The sequence below is a fragment of the Macaca nemestrina genome, chromosome 2 (genome assembly GCF_043159975.1).
Source record: "Macaca nemestrina isolate mMacNem1 chromosome 2, mMacNem.hap1, whole genome shotgun sequence".
Lineage (NCBI taxonomy): Eukaryota > Metazoa > Chordata > Mammalia > Primates > Cercopithecidae > Macaca > Macaca nemestrina.
Window position 1 is genome coordinate 105,336,729 of NC_092126.1, and position 13,643 is coordinate 105,350,371.

A 13,643-nucleotide genomic window follows, 5' to 3' on the forward strand; every position below is an offset into this window, starting at 1 on the left:
AGCCACTGCACCCGGCCACATTTTATTTTTGATCAAGACATTTAAAAGTCTTTTTTTTTTTTTTTTTAATTAGCAGTCAAATAGATTTTATTAGCCTATATGTTATTTGGGTTTTGGAATTTATTGAAATTCTCTTTGTGGTCTAACGAATGGCTACTGTTTTTTTAATGTACCACAAAAGTTTGGAAAGAAGACGTATCTTATTTGTTGAGTTCCAAATATCATATGCATATTTTCAAGCTTATTAACTGACATGTACAAATCTTCTAAACCCTCTTTTTATGTGGCATTGTCCTACTTACTCTGTCAGTTCCTGAGAAAGGTGTTTTGAAGTTGCTCATTATGGTTATGAATTTGCCAATTACATGTTGGATTTAGTTTCAAGACAATGAACTTAGAAAAATAACAACAAAGCTGGACGTGCTCACTCACGCCTGTAATCCCAACACTTTGGAAGGCTGAGGTGGCAGATCACTTGAGGTCAGGAGTTAGAGACCAGGCTGGACAACATGCTGAAACAATGTCTCTACTAAAAATATAAAAATTAGCCAAGTGTGATTGCAGGTGCCTGTGATCCCAGCTACTCTGGAGGCTGAGGCATCACTTGAATCCAGGAGGCGGAGGTTGCAGTGAGCTGAGATCATGCCACTGCCCTCCAGCCTAGGCAACAGAGCGAGACTCCATCTCAAAAACAAAAATAGAAAAAAAAGAAAAGAAAAGCAAAAGAGAAAAAGAAAAATAACAACAAAAATGATCACAGTGGAAACAGAAGAAAAGCGTTACTAAAGATAAAAAGCAGAAATTAATGAAAGAGAAGGGAAAAATCCACTAGCCAGGGGCATAAATTTAGAAGGCAGGAGATGGTTTCCATGGTGCTCTTCCAGGTTGTAAAGCTGGCCATGATGTCGTGGGGTCTCGAGTCCTCTTTAGGATATAGTGTGCTCCACTCTCAGATTACCAATTGAGGGAATAGATTATCCTAGAGACAGAAACTGGAGCCTGCGAGCTTCAAGACTGATGCTCCCCTTTACTCTGGGAGACCTGGGAAGTAGCATGATAATTCTTCCAGCACTAGTGTATTAGTGAATACACTGGAAGAGCTAGACACCCTCTCCCTCTTGGATGGGAGATTTTCACCCTTATAATAACAACCTAAGAGTCCTTAAAATTTGTGGCCTTCTGGGATGTCTTTTTCCTTTAATAACCATATTAATGACTCTAGCATCCATTGCACATACTTGGCAACTGCAGACTAGACCAGATTTTCTGGGAAATAATATTTTTTGGTCTTTTCTCACAACAAATTCCTTAAGTCTTGCTTCCTTCTCAGCATCTTATCTCTAGTACATGCTAGTCTCATCTGACCCTGCTTCCCCTCACACATTTGATAGTGTAGAAGGGGGCCTTTTGTTCCTCTATTCTTATAAGTTCTGTGACCTGTGACTTTCACTGACAAAAGACAGATTAACAGGAGAAAAGCATACACATTTTATTTGATAATATTCTAAATTTTATGTGCACATGGAGGCCTTTGTAGAAAAGAAAGGAAGACTCAAATAAATGACTAGACCCAGGGGCTTATATATCATTTTAACAAAGAGCAATAAATTGTAGAAACATGAAGAGGCAATGGAAAAAGAGATTTGAGCTAGGGGGCAGTAAATTACAGGAAAGTGACTATAAAACATATGGGGGAAATTAATGGAAGTTTTTAAATGTTTTTTTAAGATGGAGTCTCTGTTACACAGGCTGGAGTGCAGTGGTGTAATCTGAGCTCCCTGCAACCTCTGCCTCCTGGGTTCAAGCGATTCTCCTGCCTCAGCTTCTTGAGTAGCTGGGCCTGCACGTGTGTGCCACCACACCTGAATAATTTCTGTATTTTTGGTAGAGATAGGGTTTCACCATGTTGACCAGGGTGGTCCTGAACTCCTAGCCTCAAGTGATCAACCCATCTCAGCCCCTCAAAGTGTTGGGATTACAGGTGTGAGCCACTGCACCCAGCCAGATGTATTATTTTTGTAAGGTTTGTTTCTGTAGATTCATGTTGGTGTCAATTCCCCACCTCCGTTGATAAGAATGTTCTCCTTTTCCTGGTGCAGGGGGGGGTACTTTCTTTTTTTTTTTTTTTTTTTTTTGTTGAGACGAAGTCTGGCTCTGTCGCCCAGGCTGGAGTGCAGTGGCTGGATCTCAGCTCACTGCAAGCTCCGCCTCCCAGGTTTACACCATTCTCCTGCCTCAGCCTCCCGAGTAGCTGGGACTACAGGCGCCCGCCACCTCGCCTGGCTAGTTTTTTTGTATTTTTTAGTAGAGACGGGGTTTCACTGTGTTGGCCAGGATGGTCTCGATCTCCTGACCTAGTGATCCGCCCGTCTCGGCCTCCCTAAGTGTTGGGATTACAGGCTTGAGCCACCGTGCCCGGCCAAGGGAGGGTACTTTCTGGCAGGAAATTTATGCCCTCCTTTTAGGTAGAAAGAGGAGATTAGGGAATCCTTCCTGCATCTGCTGTTTCTGTCATCCAAGTATTAACAGGCCTGACCCTGAAATCAGCTGTCTCTCAATTGCCTTCAGTTCAAAATAGTCAATATGTCTAAGTGGCATGGTTTGGGATGGCATGTTCTGATCTTCTTCAATAGTACCTTTAAAAGTACTTTCCTTCTCCTTCTTCATTCCCCAAAGCCCACGTTACTCTGTGACACATACTTTTACTGAATGTGTGGCAATAACAGAGAGAAGTTCCAGCATAGAAAGAAAACAACTTAAAATTGAGTATTAAATATGGTGATGTTAAGGGTTAGAAAGCAGGCACTTGCACATTGCTGATGGGAGAGCAATTTGGCAGTATTCATGAAAATGGAAAATGCACATCCCCATTCGATCCAGCAATTCCACTTCTAGGAAGTGGCATGATCTTGGCTCACTGCAACCTCCACCTGCTGGGTTCAAGTGATTCTCCTGCGGCAGCCTCCCAAGTAGTTGGGACTACAAGCACGCATGACCCACATCTGGCTAATTTTTGTATTTTTTAGTAGATATGGGGTTTCACCATGTTAGTCAGGCTTGCCTCCAACTCCTGACCTCAAGTGATCTGCCTGCCTCGGTCTCCCGAAGTGCTGGGATTACAGGTGTAAGCCACCGCGCCCGGCCTGTACATCATATGATTTAAATGAATATTTTAAAATTATATATATGTGCATACAATTATATGTGTGCATATACACATATGTAATATATAAAATATAATGTATATATGTGTATATATGCACATATACCTATACATTAAAGATATGTAAATGTGTATTTGTATTATACACATATGAATGCATAATACACATATAAATGCATATATTCTGATTTTCTTCAACAGTTCTTTTAAAAGAACTGTTTGCATATACATTTGTATATGTATATACATATATATGTATATATACATGTGAGCGTGATGCCTCACACTCACAGGCAACCTAGGGCTCTGCCTGAAGCTTTCTCTATTTTCCCTTCTCACCTCTTCTACCCCCTCTTTCTTCCTTGTCTTCAGGGAAAAATTTCTAAGTCCTACTATGTTATCTGGGGCAGCATTTGAAATCTCTATTAATTACTTCCCTCTAGAGGAAACTGACCTAATCTGTTATCTGCAAACATCATTAAAGAATCTTCCTAAACAAATGTCTCCCATCCCTGATTTTTACCTTTAGCAATTCAAAGAATTTGCAGATTATTATAATTTAAAGTTTTCTCTTACAAATTCAGGTCAAACTATTAGGTCAGCCTCCCTGAACAATCTCCGATAGAACAAGGGAGAGGTGCTCTCTCCTTGTCCAGAATAAAAGCTAGTTTCCTTTCCTCTTTCCTGGTACAGAATTAACACTGAAAAGAATATTCTTATACATCAATCTTGGCAAGCATGTCAGGTTTTTTGTCTGAGGATAAATTCCTATGTGATAGGGTGGTGTCAACAGTTTAATATTTCCTCTGTGACTTTATTTATTTATTTATTTATTTATTATAATTTTTTTTTAGACAGGGCCTTGCTCTGTCACCAGGTTGGAGTGCAGTGGTGCAATCTCGGCTCACTGCGACCTCCACCTCCGGGTTCCAGTGATTCTCCTGCCTCAGGCTCCTAAGTAGCTGGGATTACAGATGCCCACAACCACGCCAGGCTAATTTTTGTATTTTTAGTAGAGACAGGGTTTCACCAAGTTGGCTAGGATGGTCTCTATCTCTTGACCTCATGATCCACCCACCTCAGCCTCCCAAAGTGCTGAGATTACAGGCGTGAGCCACTGTGCCCGGCCCCCTCTGTGGCTTTAAAAACATTATTATTTGTCAGGCACAGTGGCTTGCACCTCTAATCCCAGCACTTTGAGAGGCCGAGGTGGGCAGATCGCTTGAGCTCAGGAGTTGAAGACCAGCCTGAGCAATAGAGTGAAAGCCTATCTCTACCGAAAATACAAAAAAATAACCCGGGTGTGTTGGTGCAAGCCTATAGTTGAGTTACTCATGAGGCTGAGGCAGGAGGATGTTGAGCCCGGGAGACAGAGGTTGCAGTGGGCTGAGATTGTGCCACTGCACTCCAGCCTGGGCAACAGAGCAAGACACTGTCTCAAAAACAAAAAAAGTATGCGGCCGGGCGCGGTGGCTCAAGCCTGTAATCCCAGCACTTTGGGAGGCCGAGACGGGTGGATCACGAGGTCAGGAGATCGAGACCATCCTGGCTAACACGGTGAAACCCCGTCTCTACTAAAAATACAAAAAAAACTTAGCCGGGCGAGGTGGCAGGCGCCTGTAGTCCCAGCTACTCGGGAGGCTGAGGCAGGAGAATGGCGTGAACCCGGGAGGCGGAGCTTGCAGTGAGCTGAGATCCGGCCACTGCACTCCAGCCTGGGTGACAGAGCGAGACTCCGTCTCAAAAAAAAAAAAAAAAAAAGTATTATTAAGCTTAGAAAGACATTTATCATTTGGAGAGTAGATATTTGCATATTTTTCTACTTTCATTCTTTCAATTTTTACATAAAATTATTTAATCCATCTGGAATTTATTTTGGTGAACATTGGGAAATTAGGACATAACTTTATTACCCCTCAGAATACTTTAGCCAATTATCCCAGCACTAAAATTCTCCCTTTCCTCAGGAACTTGTGATGCCTTCCTCATTATAGACCAACTTTTTGATATATGCATTAAGGTCTGTTTCTAGCTTATTAATTTTGCTCCATGGGGCTCTATTTTTGCACTAGTTGGAGGCAGTTCTTAATAATTTTGTTTTAAATTTTTATAACAAGGAAGAAAAATTATCTGCAAAGAATGAGGGACAGAGATGATAATGAAGACATAAAAGGGGGAAATGGTTAAGACAAGACAGTGTAGTGTGTGTAATGAGGAGTCATTTAGAGTTGAATAACTAAGGCACTGAGCTGCTCTAATGGCCTGGCTATGGGTGGAGAAAATCAGGTTATGATTAGAGAAAAAGTCTTCCATCAGTACTCTCTGGAACCCGCATCAATTTAAAAGCAGAATCTGGCTGGGCACAGTGGCTCACGCCTGTAATCCCAGAACTTTGGGAGGCTGAAGTGGGCTGGTCACCTGAGGTCAGCAATTCAAGACCAGCCTTGTCAGCATGGTGAAACCCAGGCTCTACAAAAAAAATTCAAAAATTAGCCAGGCGTGGTGGCGCATGCCTGTAATCCCAGCTACTCGGGAGGCTGAGGCAGGAGAATCATTTGAACTCAGGAGGCAGAGGTCGCAACGAACTGAGATCGCGCCACTGCACTCCGGCCTGAGCGACAGAGCCAGACTCTGTCTCAAAAAAATTAAAAGTAGAATCTAAGGATTCCTATGTATTCTCCATTCCTTTATTCAACAAATATATATTGAGGACCTACTATGTGTTGGACACTATATTATCCTGAATCTAAATCAGTGATCAAAAAGATAGGATCGGGTCATTTGAAAACCATGGTTCGGGTACCAGCAGAGTCTGCAATGGAAGAGTTGACGCCTCAGCTATTGTCAGCAGAGCTCTGCAACTTGATGGAAGGTTTTGATCCCTTGGTTCCCCTGAGGACACCTCAGGAATGCCTGAGGCGGGTCCAGATCGAAGCAGCGCAATGTCCAGATGTTGTGGTAGCACGAATTGACCCAAAGAAGTTGAAAAGGAAGGCCGGGAGCAGTGGCTCATCCCTGTGATCCCAGCACTTTGGGAGGCCAAGGCAGGCAGATCACGAGGTCAGTAGTTCGAGAGCAGCCTGGCTAGCATGATGAAACCCTGTCTCTACCAAAAATACAAAAAATTAGCCTGGCATGGTGGTACACACCTGTAATCCCAGATTCTTGGGAGGCTGAGGCAGGAAAATTGCTTGAACCCGGGAGGTGGAGGTTGCAGTGAGGTGAGATGGCACCATTGCACTCCAGCCTGGGCAACAGGAGCAAAACTCCGTCTCAAAAACAGAAAAGAAGTTGAAAAGGAAGGAAAGTGTGAATATTTTTCTTTCAGGATGCCAACCGGCCCCTGAAGGTTATTCCCCCACACTTCAGTGGCAACAGCAACAAGTGGCACTGTTTCCAACTGTTGGACAGAATGTGAACAAACATAGAAGTCACTGGAAATCACAACAGTTGGATAGTAATGTGACGATGCCAAAATCTGAAGATGAAAAAGGCTGGAAGAAATTTTCTCTGGGTGAAAAGTTATGTGCTGATGGGGCTGTTGGACAAGCCACAGTCGAAAGTCCCAGAGTAGATTCTGCACAAGAAAGATAGCTTTATGCTTTATGGACTTGTCTGGAAAAGTCTTTATTATCTCAGGCTCATTCACTGATTTGGCAGCTTGCAAGGTGCTGTGAAGTGAGGCTCTTAGTGGAGAGCAAACATGATGAGAAGGTTCCTGCTTTGAATTTATTAGTTTGCTTGGTTAGCAGGTATCTTGACCAATGTGATTTAGCTGATGAGCTATCTTGATGTAGCTGATCTTTCAGTGATAGAAGATATCTCTCACAAAGGCAGCTTAACTCTGAGGAAATGCAATGCCAATTCAACTACAGATTGCAACACATCTTCAACACTATGTGAGGAGTTCACATCTTACCCTGTGCCGTTCAGGTTGACACTCAGAATATAGGTTGTATTGATTTGAATGTCTGAAATACCAACGAAAAATCACCCCGCAGTTTTTGATGAACAGTTTGAACCGTTTTCTGTAATCAAGCAGCTTGCATAGAAATTGTATGATGAAATTTTACATAGGTTCTTGGTCCTGTTTTGTTGTTTATCTACATATATACATATACAATTTTATTGAAAATATGTTTTGGTTACTAAAATTTTGTTTGACTCCTAACAAAAGACAATGGATGGCCTTAGCATCAGAATTAAAATAATCTAGAGTACATGACAAATGCATTCACAGCAAAAAAATTAATCTACTATTTAAAATATATATATATATAGGATCGGCTGGGTGTTGTGGCTCATACCCGTAATCTCAGCACTCTGGGAGGCTGGGCAGGAGGATTGCCCAAACTCAGGAGTTTGAGACCAGCCTGAGCAACATAGCAAGACCCTGTCCCAAAAATTATAAATACATAAATAAATAAATAGATAGATAGATAGATAGATAGATAGATAGATAGATAGATAGATAGGATCCACCCTCTTGGAACTTCCTGAAAATAGAGAAACAGTCCTTGGAATAGGATATGTCGTCATTGGGGATATGCATTCTGTTTTCTGTTTTTCTTTTTTTTTTTTTTGAGACAGAGTCTCACTCTGTCACCCAGGTTGGAGTGCAGTGGCATGATCTTGGCTCACTGCAAGCTCCGCCTCCCGGGGGTTCATGCTATTCTCCTGCCTCAGCCTCTCGAGTAGCTGGGACTACAGGCACCTGCCACCACGCCCAGCTAATTTTTTGTATTGTTTAGTAGTGACGAGGTTTCACCATGTTAGCCAGGATGGCCTCGATCTCCTGACCTCGTGATCCACCCGCCTTGGCCTCCCAAAGTGCTGGGATTACAGGCATGAGCCACCACGCCCAGTCACATTCTGTTTTCTTTTATAATAAAGATAGGCATTCCAAACGTTTCTCAATTTGGGCAGTCAGAACATAAATCTTCTTTTAATAAAATTTTTTTTGTGATGGAGTTTTGCTCTGTCACCCAGACTGGAGTGCAGTAGCAAGGTTTTGGTTCACTGCAACCTCTGCCTCCTGGGTTCAAGCGATTCTCCTGCCTCAGCCTCCAGAGTAGCTGGGATTACAGGTGCTCACCACCACACCCAGCTAATTTTTTCTTTTTTTAGTAAAGATGGGGGATTTCACCATGTTGGCCAGGCTGGTCCCAAATTCCTGGTCTCAAGTAATCTACCCGCCTTGGCCTCCCAAAGTTCTGGGATTACAGGTGTGAGCCACTGTGCCTGGTTGAATCTTCTTATATTTGGACTATTACTCACTGTGTTAGGCCGGTCTTGCATTACTAAAAATAAATATCTGAGGCTGCATAATATACAAGAAATAGGCTTAATTGCCTTACAGTTCTGCAGGCTGTACAGGAAGCATAGTGCCAGCATCTGCTTCTGGGAAGGCCTCAGGAAGCTTACAAGTGTGGTAAAAGATGAAGGGGGAGCAGGTATCTCACATGGCAGAGCAGGAGCAAGGGAAACAGAGTTGAGGAGGAGGTGCCACATGCTTTTACTAAACCAGATCTCACAAAAACTCACTCACTCATCACCAAGGGAATGGGGCTAAGTTATTCATGAGGGATAGGCCCCCATGATTCAAGCACCTCCCACCAGGCCCCACCTTCAACACTAGGGATTACATTTCTTTTTTTTTTTTTTTTTTCCTGTTTTCTTGTTTTATGTCTCCTCATGGTTAAGCAGGTATTAGATTTTAACATGAGATTTGTTGGGGACACAGATCCAAACCCCATTATTGTCTTAGGTTGAATTGCCTAAAACTAGAACCTGAGAGAAGGATTCTTGTGCATGTGATTTACAGAGGAAGTGTTTTAGGAGGAGGAGAGTAAAGGAAGCAAAATTCAAGCCCAGCTTATAACCAGGGATGGAGTCTTGCTCTGTCGCCCAGGCTGGAGTGCAGTGGTGCAATCTTGGATCACTGCAACCTCTGCCTGCCAGGTTCAAGCGATTCTCCTGCCTCACCCTCCTAAGAGGCTGGGATTAAAAGTGCCTGTCACCATGGCCAGATATTTTTTGTATTTTTAGTAAAGATGGGATTTCACCATGTTTGGCCAGCTGGTCTTGAATTCCTGACCTCAGATGATCAACCCACCTTGGCCTCCCAAAATGCTGGGCTTACAAGCACACTCTGTGTCTTTTAATTGGAAAGTTTATTTTATTTTATTTTATTTTATTTTATTTTATTTATTTTGAGACAGAGTTTTGCTCTTGTTGCCCAGGCTAGAGTGCAACGGCTCAATCTCAGCTTACTGCAACCTCCACCTCCTGGGTTCAAGCGATTTTTCTGCCTCAGCCTCCCGAGTAGCTGGGATTACAGGCATGTGCCACAACACCCAGCTAATTTTGTATTTTTAGTAGGGATGGGGTTTCTCCATGTTGGTCAGGCTGGTCTCAAACTCCCGACGTCAGGTGATCCACCCACCTTAGCCACCCTGCCCAGCCTGGAAAGTTTAGTTTATTTACATTTAATGTTATTATTGATAAGTAAGGACTTATTCCTGCCATGTTGTTACTTGTTTTCTGATTGTCTTATGGGCTTCTCCTCCTTTTTCCCATCCTTCCTGTCTTCCTTTCAGTGAAGGTGATTTTCTCTGGTGGCATGTTTTAATATCTTCCTTCTCTATATTTTGAGTATCCATTGTATGTTTTTTATATTTCAGTTACCACGAGACTTGCAAATAATATCTTACAACCCATTATTTCAAACTGATGCCAATTTCACACTTATTTCACAAACTAACAAACAAGCAAAAAGAAAACTAATAAAAACTCTACAGTTTAACTTTGTTCTCCTGCTTTTAAACTTTTTGTTGTTTCTATTTATATATTATTGTACTGTCTGTGTCTTAAAAAGTTGTCACCGTTGTTGTTTTTGATCAGTTCATCTTTTTATCTTTCTACTCAAGATGAGTAGTTTACACATCACAGTCACAGTATTATAATATTCTGTGTTTTTCTGTGTACTTACTATTACCAGTAAGTCTTGTCTTCACGTGATTTCTTATTGCTCATAAACATTGTTTACTTTCAGATTGAAGAACACCCTTTAGCGGTTTTTTGTAGGACAGGTCTGGTATTGATGTAATCCCTCAGTTTTTGTCTTGGAAAGTCTGTCTCTTTCCTTCCTTCCTTCCTTCCTTCCTTCCTTCCTTCCTTCCTTCCTTCTTTGTTGTTGTTGTTGTGACAGAGTCTTACTCTATGGCCCAGGCTGAAGTGCAGCGGTACAATCTCAGCTCACTGCAACCTCCGCTTCCTGGGTTCAAGCGATTCTCTTGCCTCAGTCTCCGGAGTAGCTGGGACTACAGCTGCGTGCCACCATGCCTGGCTAATCTTTGTATTTTTAGTAGAGATGGAGTTTCACCACGTTGGCCAGGCTGGTCTCGAACTCCTGACCTCAGATGATCTGCCCGCTTCAGCCTCCCAAAGTGCTGGGATTACAGGCATGAGCCACTGCACCCAGCCGGAAAGTCTTTATTTCTTCATCATATTTGAAGGATAGTTTCACCAGATATGTTATTCTAGGGTAAGAGTTTTTTTCCCTCAGCACTTTAAATATGTTATGCCATTCTCTCCAGGTTTGTAAGGTTTCCACTGAAAAGTCCGCTGTTGGAACTCTATTGTATTATTTGTTTCTTTTCTCTTGCCTTTAGAATCCTTTCTTTATCCTTGACCTTTGGAAGTTTGATTATTAAATGCCTTGAGGTAGTCTTCTTTGGGTTAAATCTGCTTGGTTTTCTATAACCTTCTTGTACTTGGACATTGATATCTTTCATTAGATATGGGAAGTTCTCTGTTATTATCCCTTTAAATAAACTTTCTACCCCTATCTCTTTCTCTACCTTCTCTTTAAGGCAAATAGCCCTTAGAATTGCCCTTTGGAATTTATTTTCTGGATTGTGTAGGCATTCTTCATTCTTTTTTATTCTTTTTTCTTTTGCCTCCTCTGTGTTTTTTTTTTTTTTCAATTTTTAAAAAATTAAAAAAATTTTTTAGACCAATTCTCACTCTGTTGCTCAGGCTGGAATGCAGTGGTACAAACATGGCTCACTGCAGCCTTGACCTCCCAGGATCAAGCAATCTTCCTACCTCAGCCTTCTGTGTGGCTGGGACCACAGGTGCACGTCACCACACTCAGCTAATTTTTAAATTTTTTGTAGAGACAGAGTCTCACAACTACTTGTCTCGAACTACTGGGCTGGTTTTGAACTACTGGGCTCAAGTGATCCTCCCACCTTGGCCTCCAAAAATACTGGGATTACAGGCATGAGCCAGCACACCTAACTGACTGTGTATTTTCAATTAGCCTGTCTTCAGGCTCAGTAGTTCTTTCTTCTGCTTGATGAATTCTGGTATTAAGAGATTCTAATGCATTCTTCAATGTGTCAGTTGCATTTTTTCCATTCCAGAATTTCTGCCTGGCGTGAAATTGAAATTATTTTTAAAAATTATTTCAGTGTCTCTGTTAAGTTTATCTGATGGAATTCTGAATTATTTATCTGTGTTATCTTGAATTTCTTTAAGTTTCCTCAAAACAGCTATTTTGAACTCTCTGTCTGACAGGTCTCATATCTCTGACTCTCTGGGATTTGTCCCTGGTGCCTTACTTAGTTCATTTGGTGAGATCATGTTTTCCTGGATAGTCTTCATTCTTGTGGATGTTCATCAGTGTGTGGGCATTGAAGAGTTAGGTATTTATTGTAATCTTCACAGTCTGGGCTTGTTTGTACCCATCCTTCTTGGGAAGGCTTTCTGGGTATTTGAAGGGAGTTGGGTGTTGTGATCTAAGTTTTTGGTCATTGTCATGGTACCTGCATTAGGAGATATCCCAAACTCCATAACACTGTGGTTGTTGAAGACTCATAGAGGTACTACCTTGGTGGACTTGGGTAAGATCCAGAAGAATTCTCTGGATTACCAGGTAGAAACTCTTATTTTCCTCCCTTTGTCCTAAACAAACGGAATCTCTCTTTCTGTGCTGAGTTGCCTGGAGCTGAAGGAAGGGTGACACAAGTAACCCTGTAGCCACTACCACTTGGACTGTACTGGGTCAGACCTGAAGCCATCACAGCGCTGGGTCTTGCCCAAGGCCTGGTGTAATCTCTTCCTGGCTATTGCCTATGTTTACTCAAGGCCCTAGGACGCTCTAATCAGCATGTGGTGAAGCCAGCCAGTCTTGTGTCCTTCTCATCAGGGTGGGAATTTTCCCCAGAGCCCAGGTGGGTCCAGAGATGTCATCCAGAAGCCAGAGCCTAGAGTCAGGAACCTTGGAAATCTACCTGGTGCTGTATTCTACTGTGTCTGAGCTGGCACTCAAACCACAAGACAAAGTCCTTCCCACTCTTCCCTCCCCTTTCCCTAGGTAGAGGAGTTTTTCTCTGTATCCACCACCACTATAGGCCTGTGGGGAGTATTACCTGGAGATTGCTAATGTTCACCCAGGGCCCTTGCAAGGGCACTTCAGGCAGCTTATGATGAATGCTGCCAGGTCTGGGACTCACCTTTTAGTGAAGTTGTCTCTTCCTTGGCCCAGAGTAGGTCCAGAAATGCAGTCCAAGAGCCCAGACCTGGAATCAGGGTCTCCGAGTACACTCTGGTTGCTCTACCTGACCGTGGCTGAGCTGGTACCTAAGCTGCAAGTCAAAGTCAAAGTCCCCTTTACTCTTCCCTCTGTTGTTCTCAAGCAGAAGGAGTCTCTGTCTGTAGCCACCACAGCTGGGAATGTGCTGGTTCATACCTAATGCCAGCTCGTCTCAGAGTCTCACCCAAGGTCCACAGTGAGTACTTTCTAGTTACTGCTGCTGATTATTCAGACCCTAAGGGCTCTAAGGTCAGAAGGTGATGAATCCTGCCAGGACTGGGTCCTTCCCTTCAAGGCAGCAGGTTCCCTTCTGGCCCAGAATGGGTTTAGATATGTTGTCTGGGAGCTTGGAATGAGAGCCTCATGATGCTGCCTGGTGCCCTATGGTACTCGGGCTATGATGGTATCCATGTTGCAAGACAAAGTGGTCTTTACTCTTCCCTTTCCTTTCCTCAAGTGGAAGGAAAGGGTCTCTTTTGGACCCGTGACTGTGCTGTCTGGGGTTAGGGGAGGGGTGACACAAGCACTCTCTTAGCCACAATGGCTGGTGTGTCACTGGGTCATGTGCCCCCACAAGTCCTCTGGCTCTGAGCCCAGCACAGCAGTAGGACTTGCCTAGGAGCTGCAGTCCTAGCGGCCTAGACTGCCTTTCAAGTTTCTTTAGAATACCAGAGCACTTTAGCCCGCAGTGGCAAGGCTTGCTGAAACTCAAGTTCTGACTACAGGAGTGGGCAATTTTCCTCTGGCTAGGGCTTATCTAAATGCTCCCTCCATGATCATCGATTGAGTTCTGCTCAGTGTTGGCAGCATTGAGTTCCACTGCAAAGTCCCGCAATCACTGTGCCCTCCCTCCCCCAAGTGCACAGATTCTTTCTCCAT

The 13,643-nt window shown here is 43.1% G+C and overlaps 1 pseudogene; it reads left to right on the forward strand.

Moving 5' to 3' along the window:
• Positions 1-5,953: 5,953 nt before the first annotated feature.
• On the forward strand, positions 5,954-6,955 carry LOC105480616 (gem-associated protein 2-like; annotated as a pseudogene).
• The last annotated feature ends 6,688 nt before the right edge of the window (positions 6,956-13,643 follow it).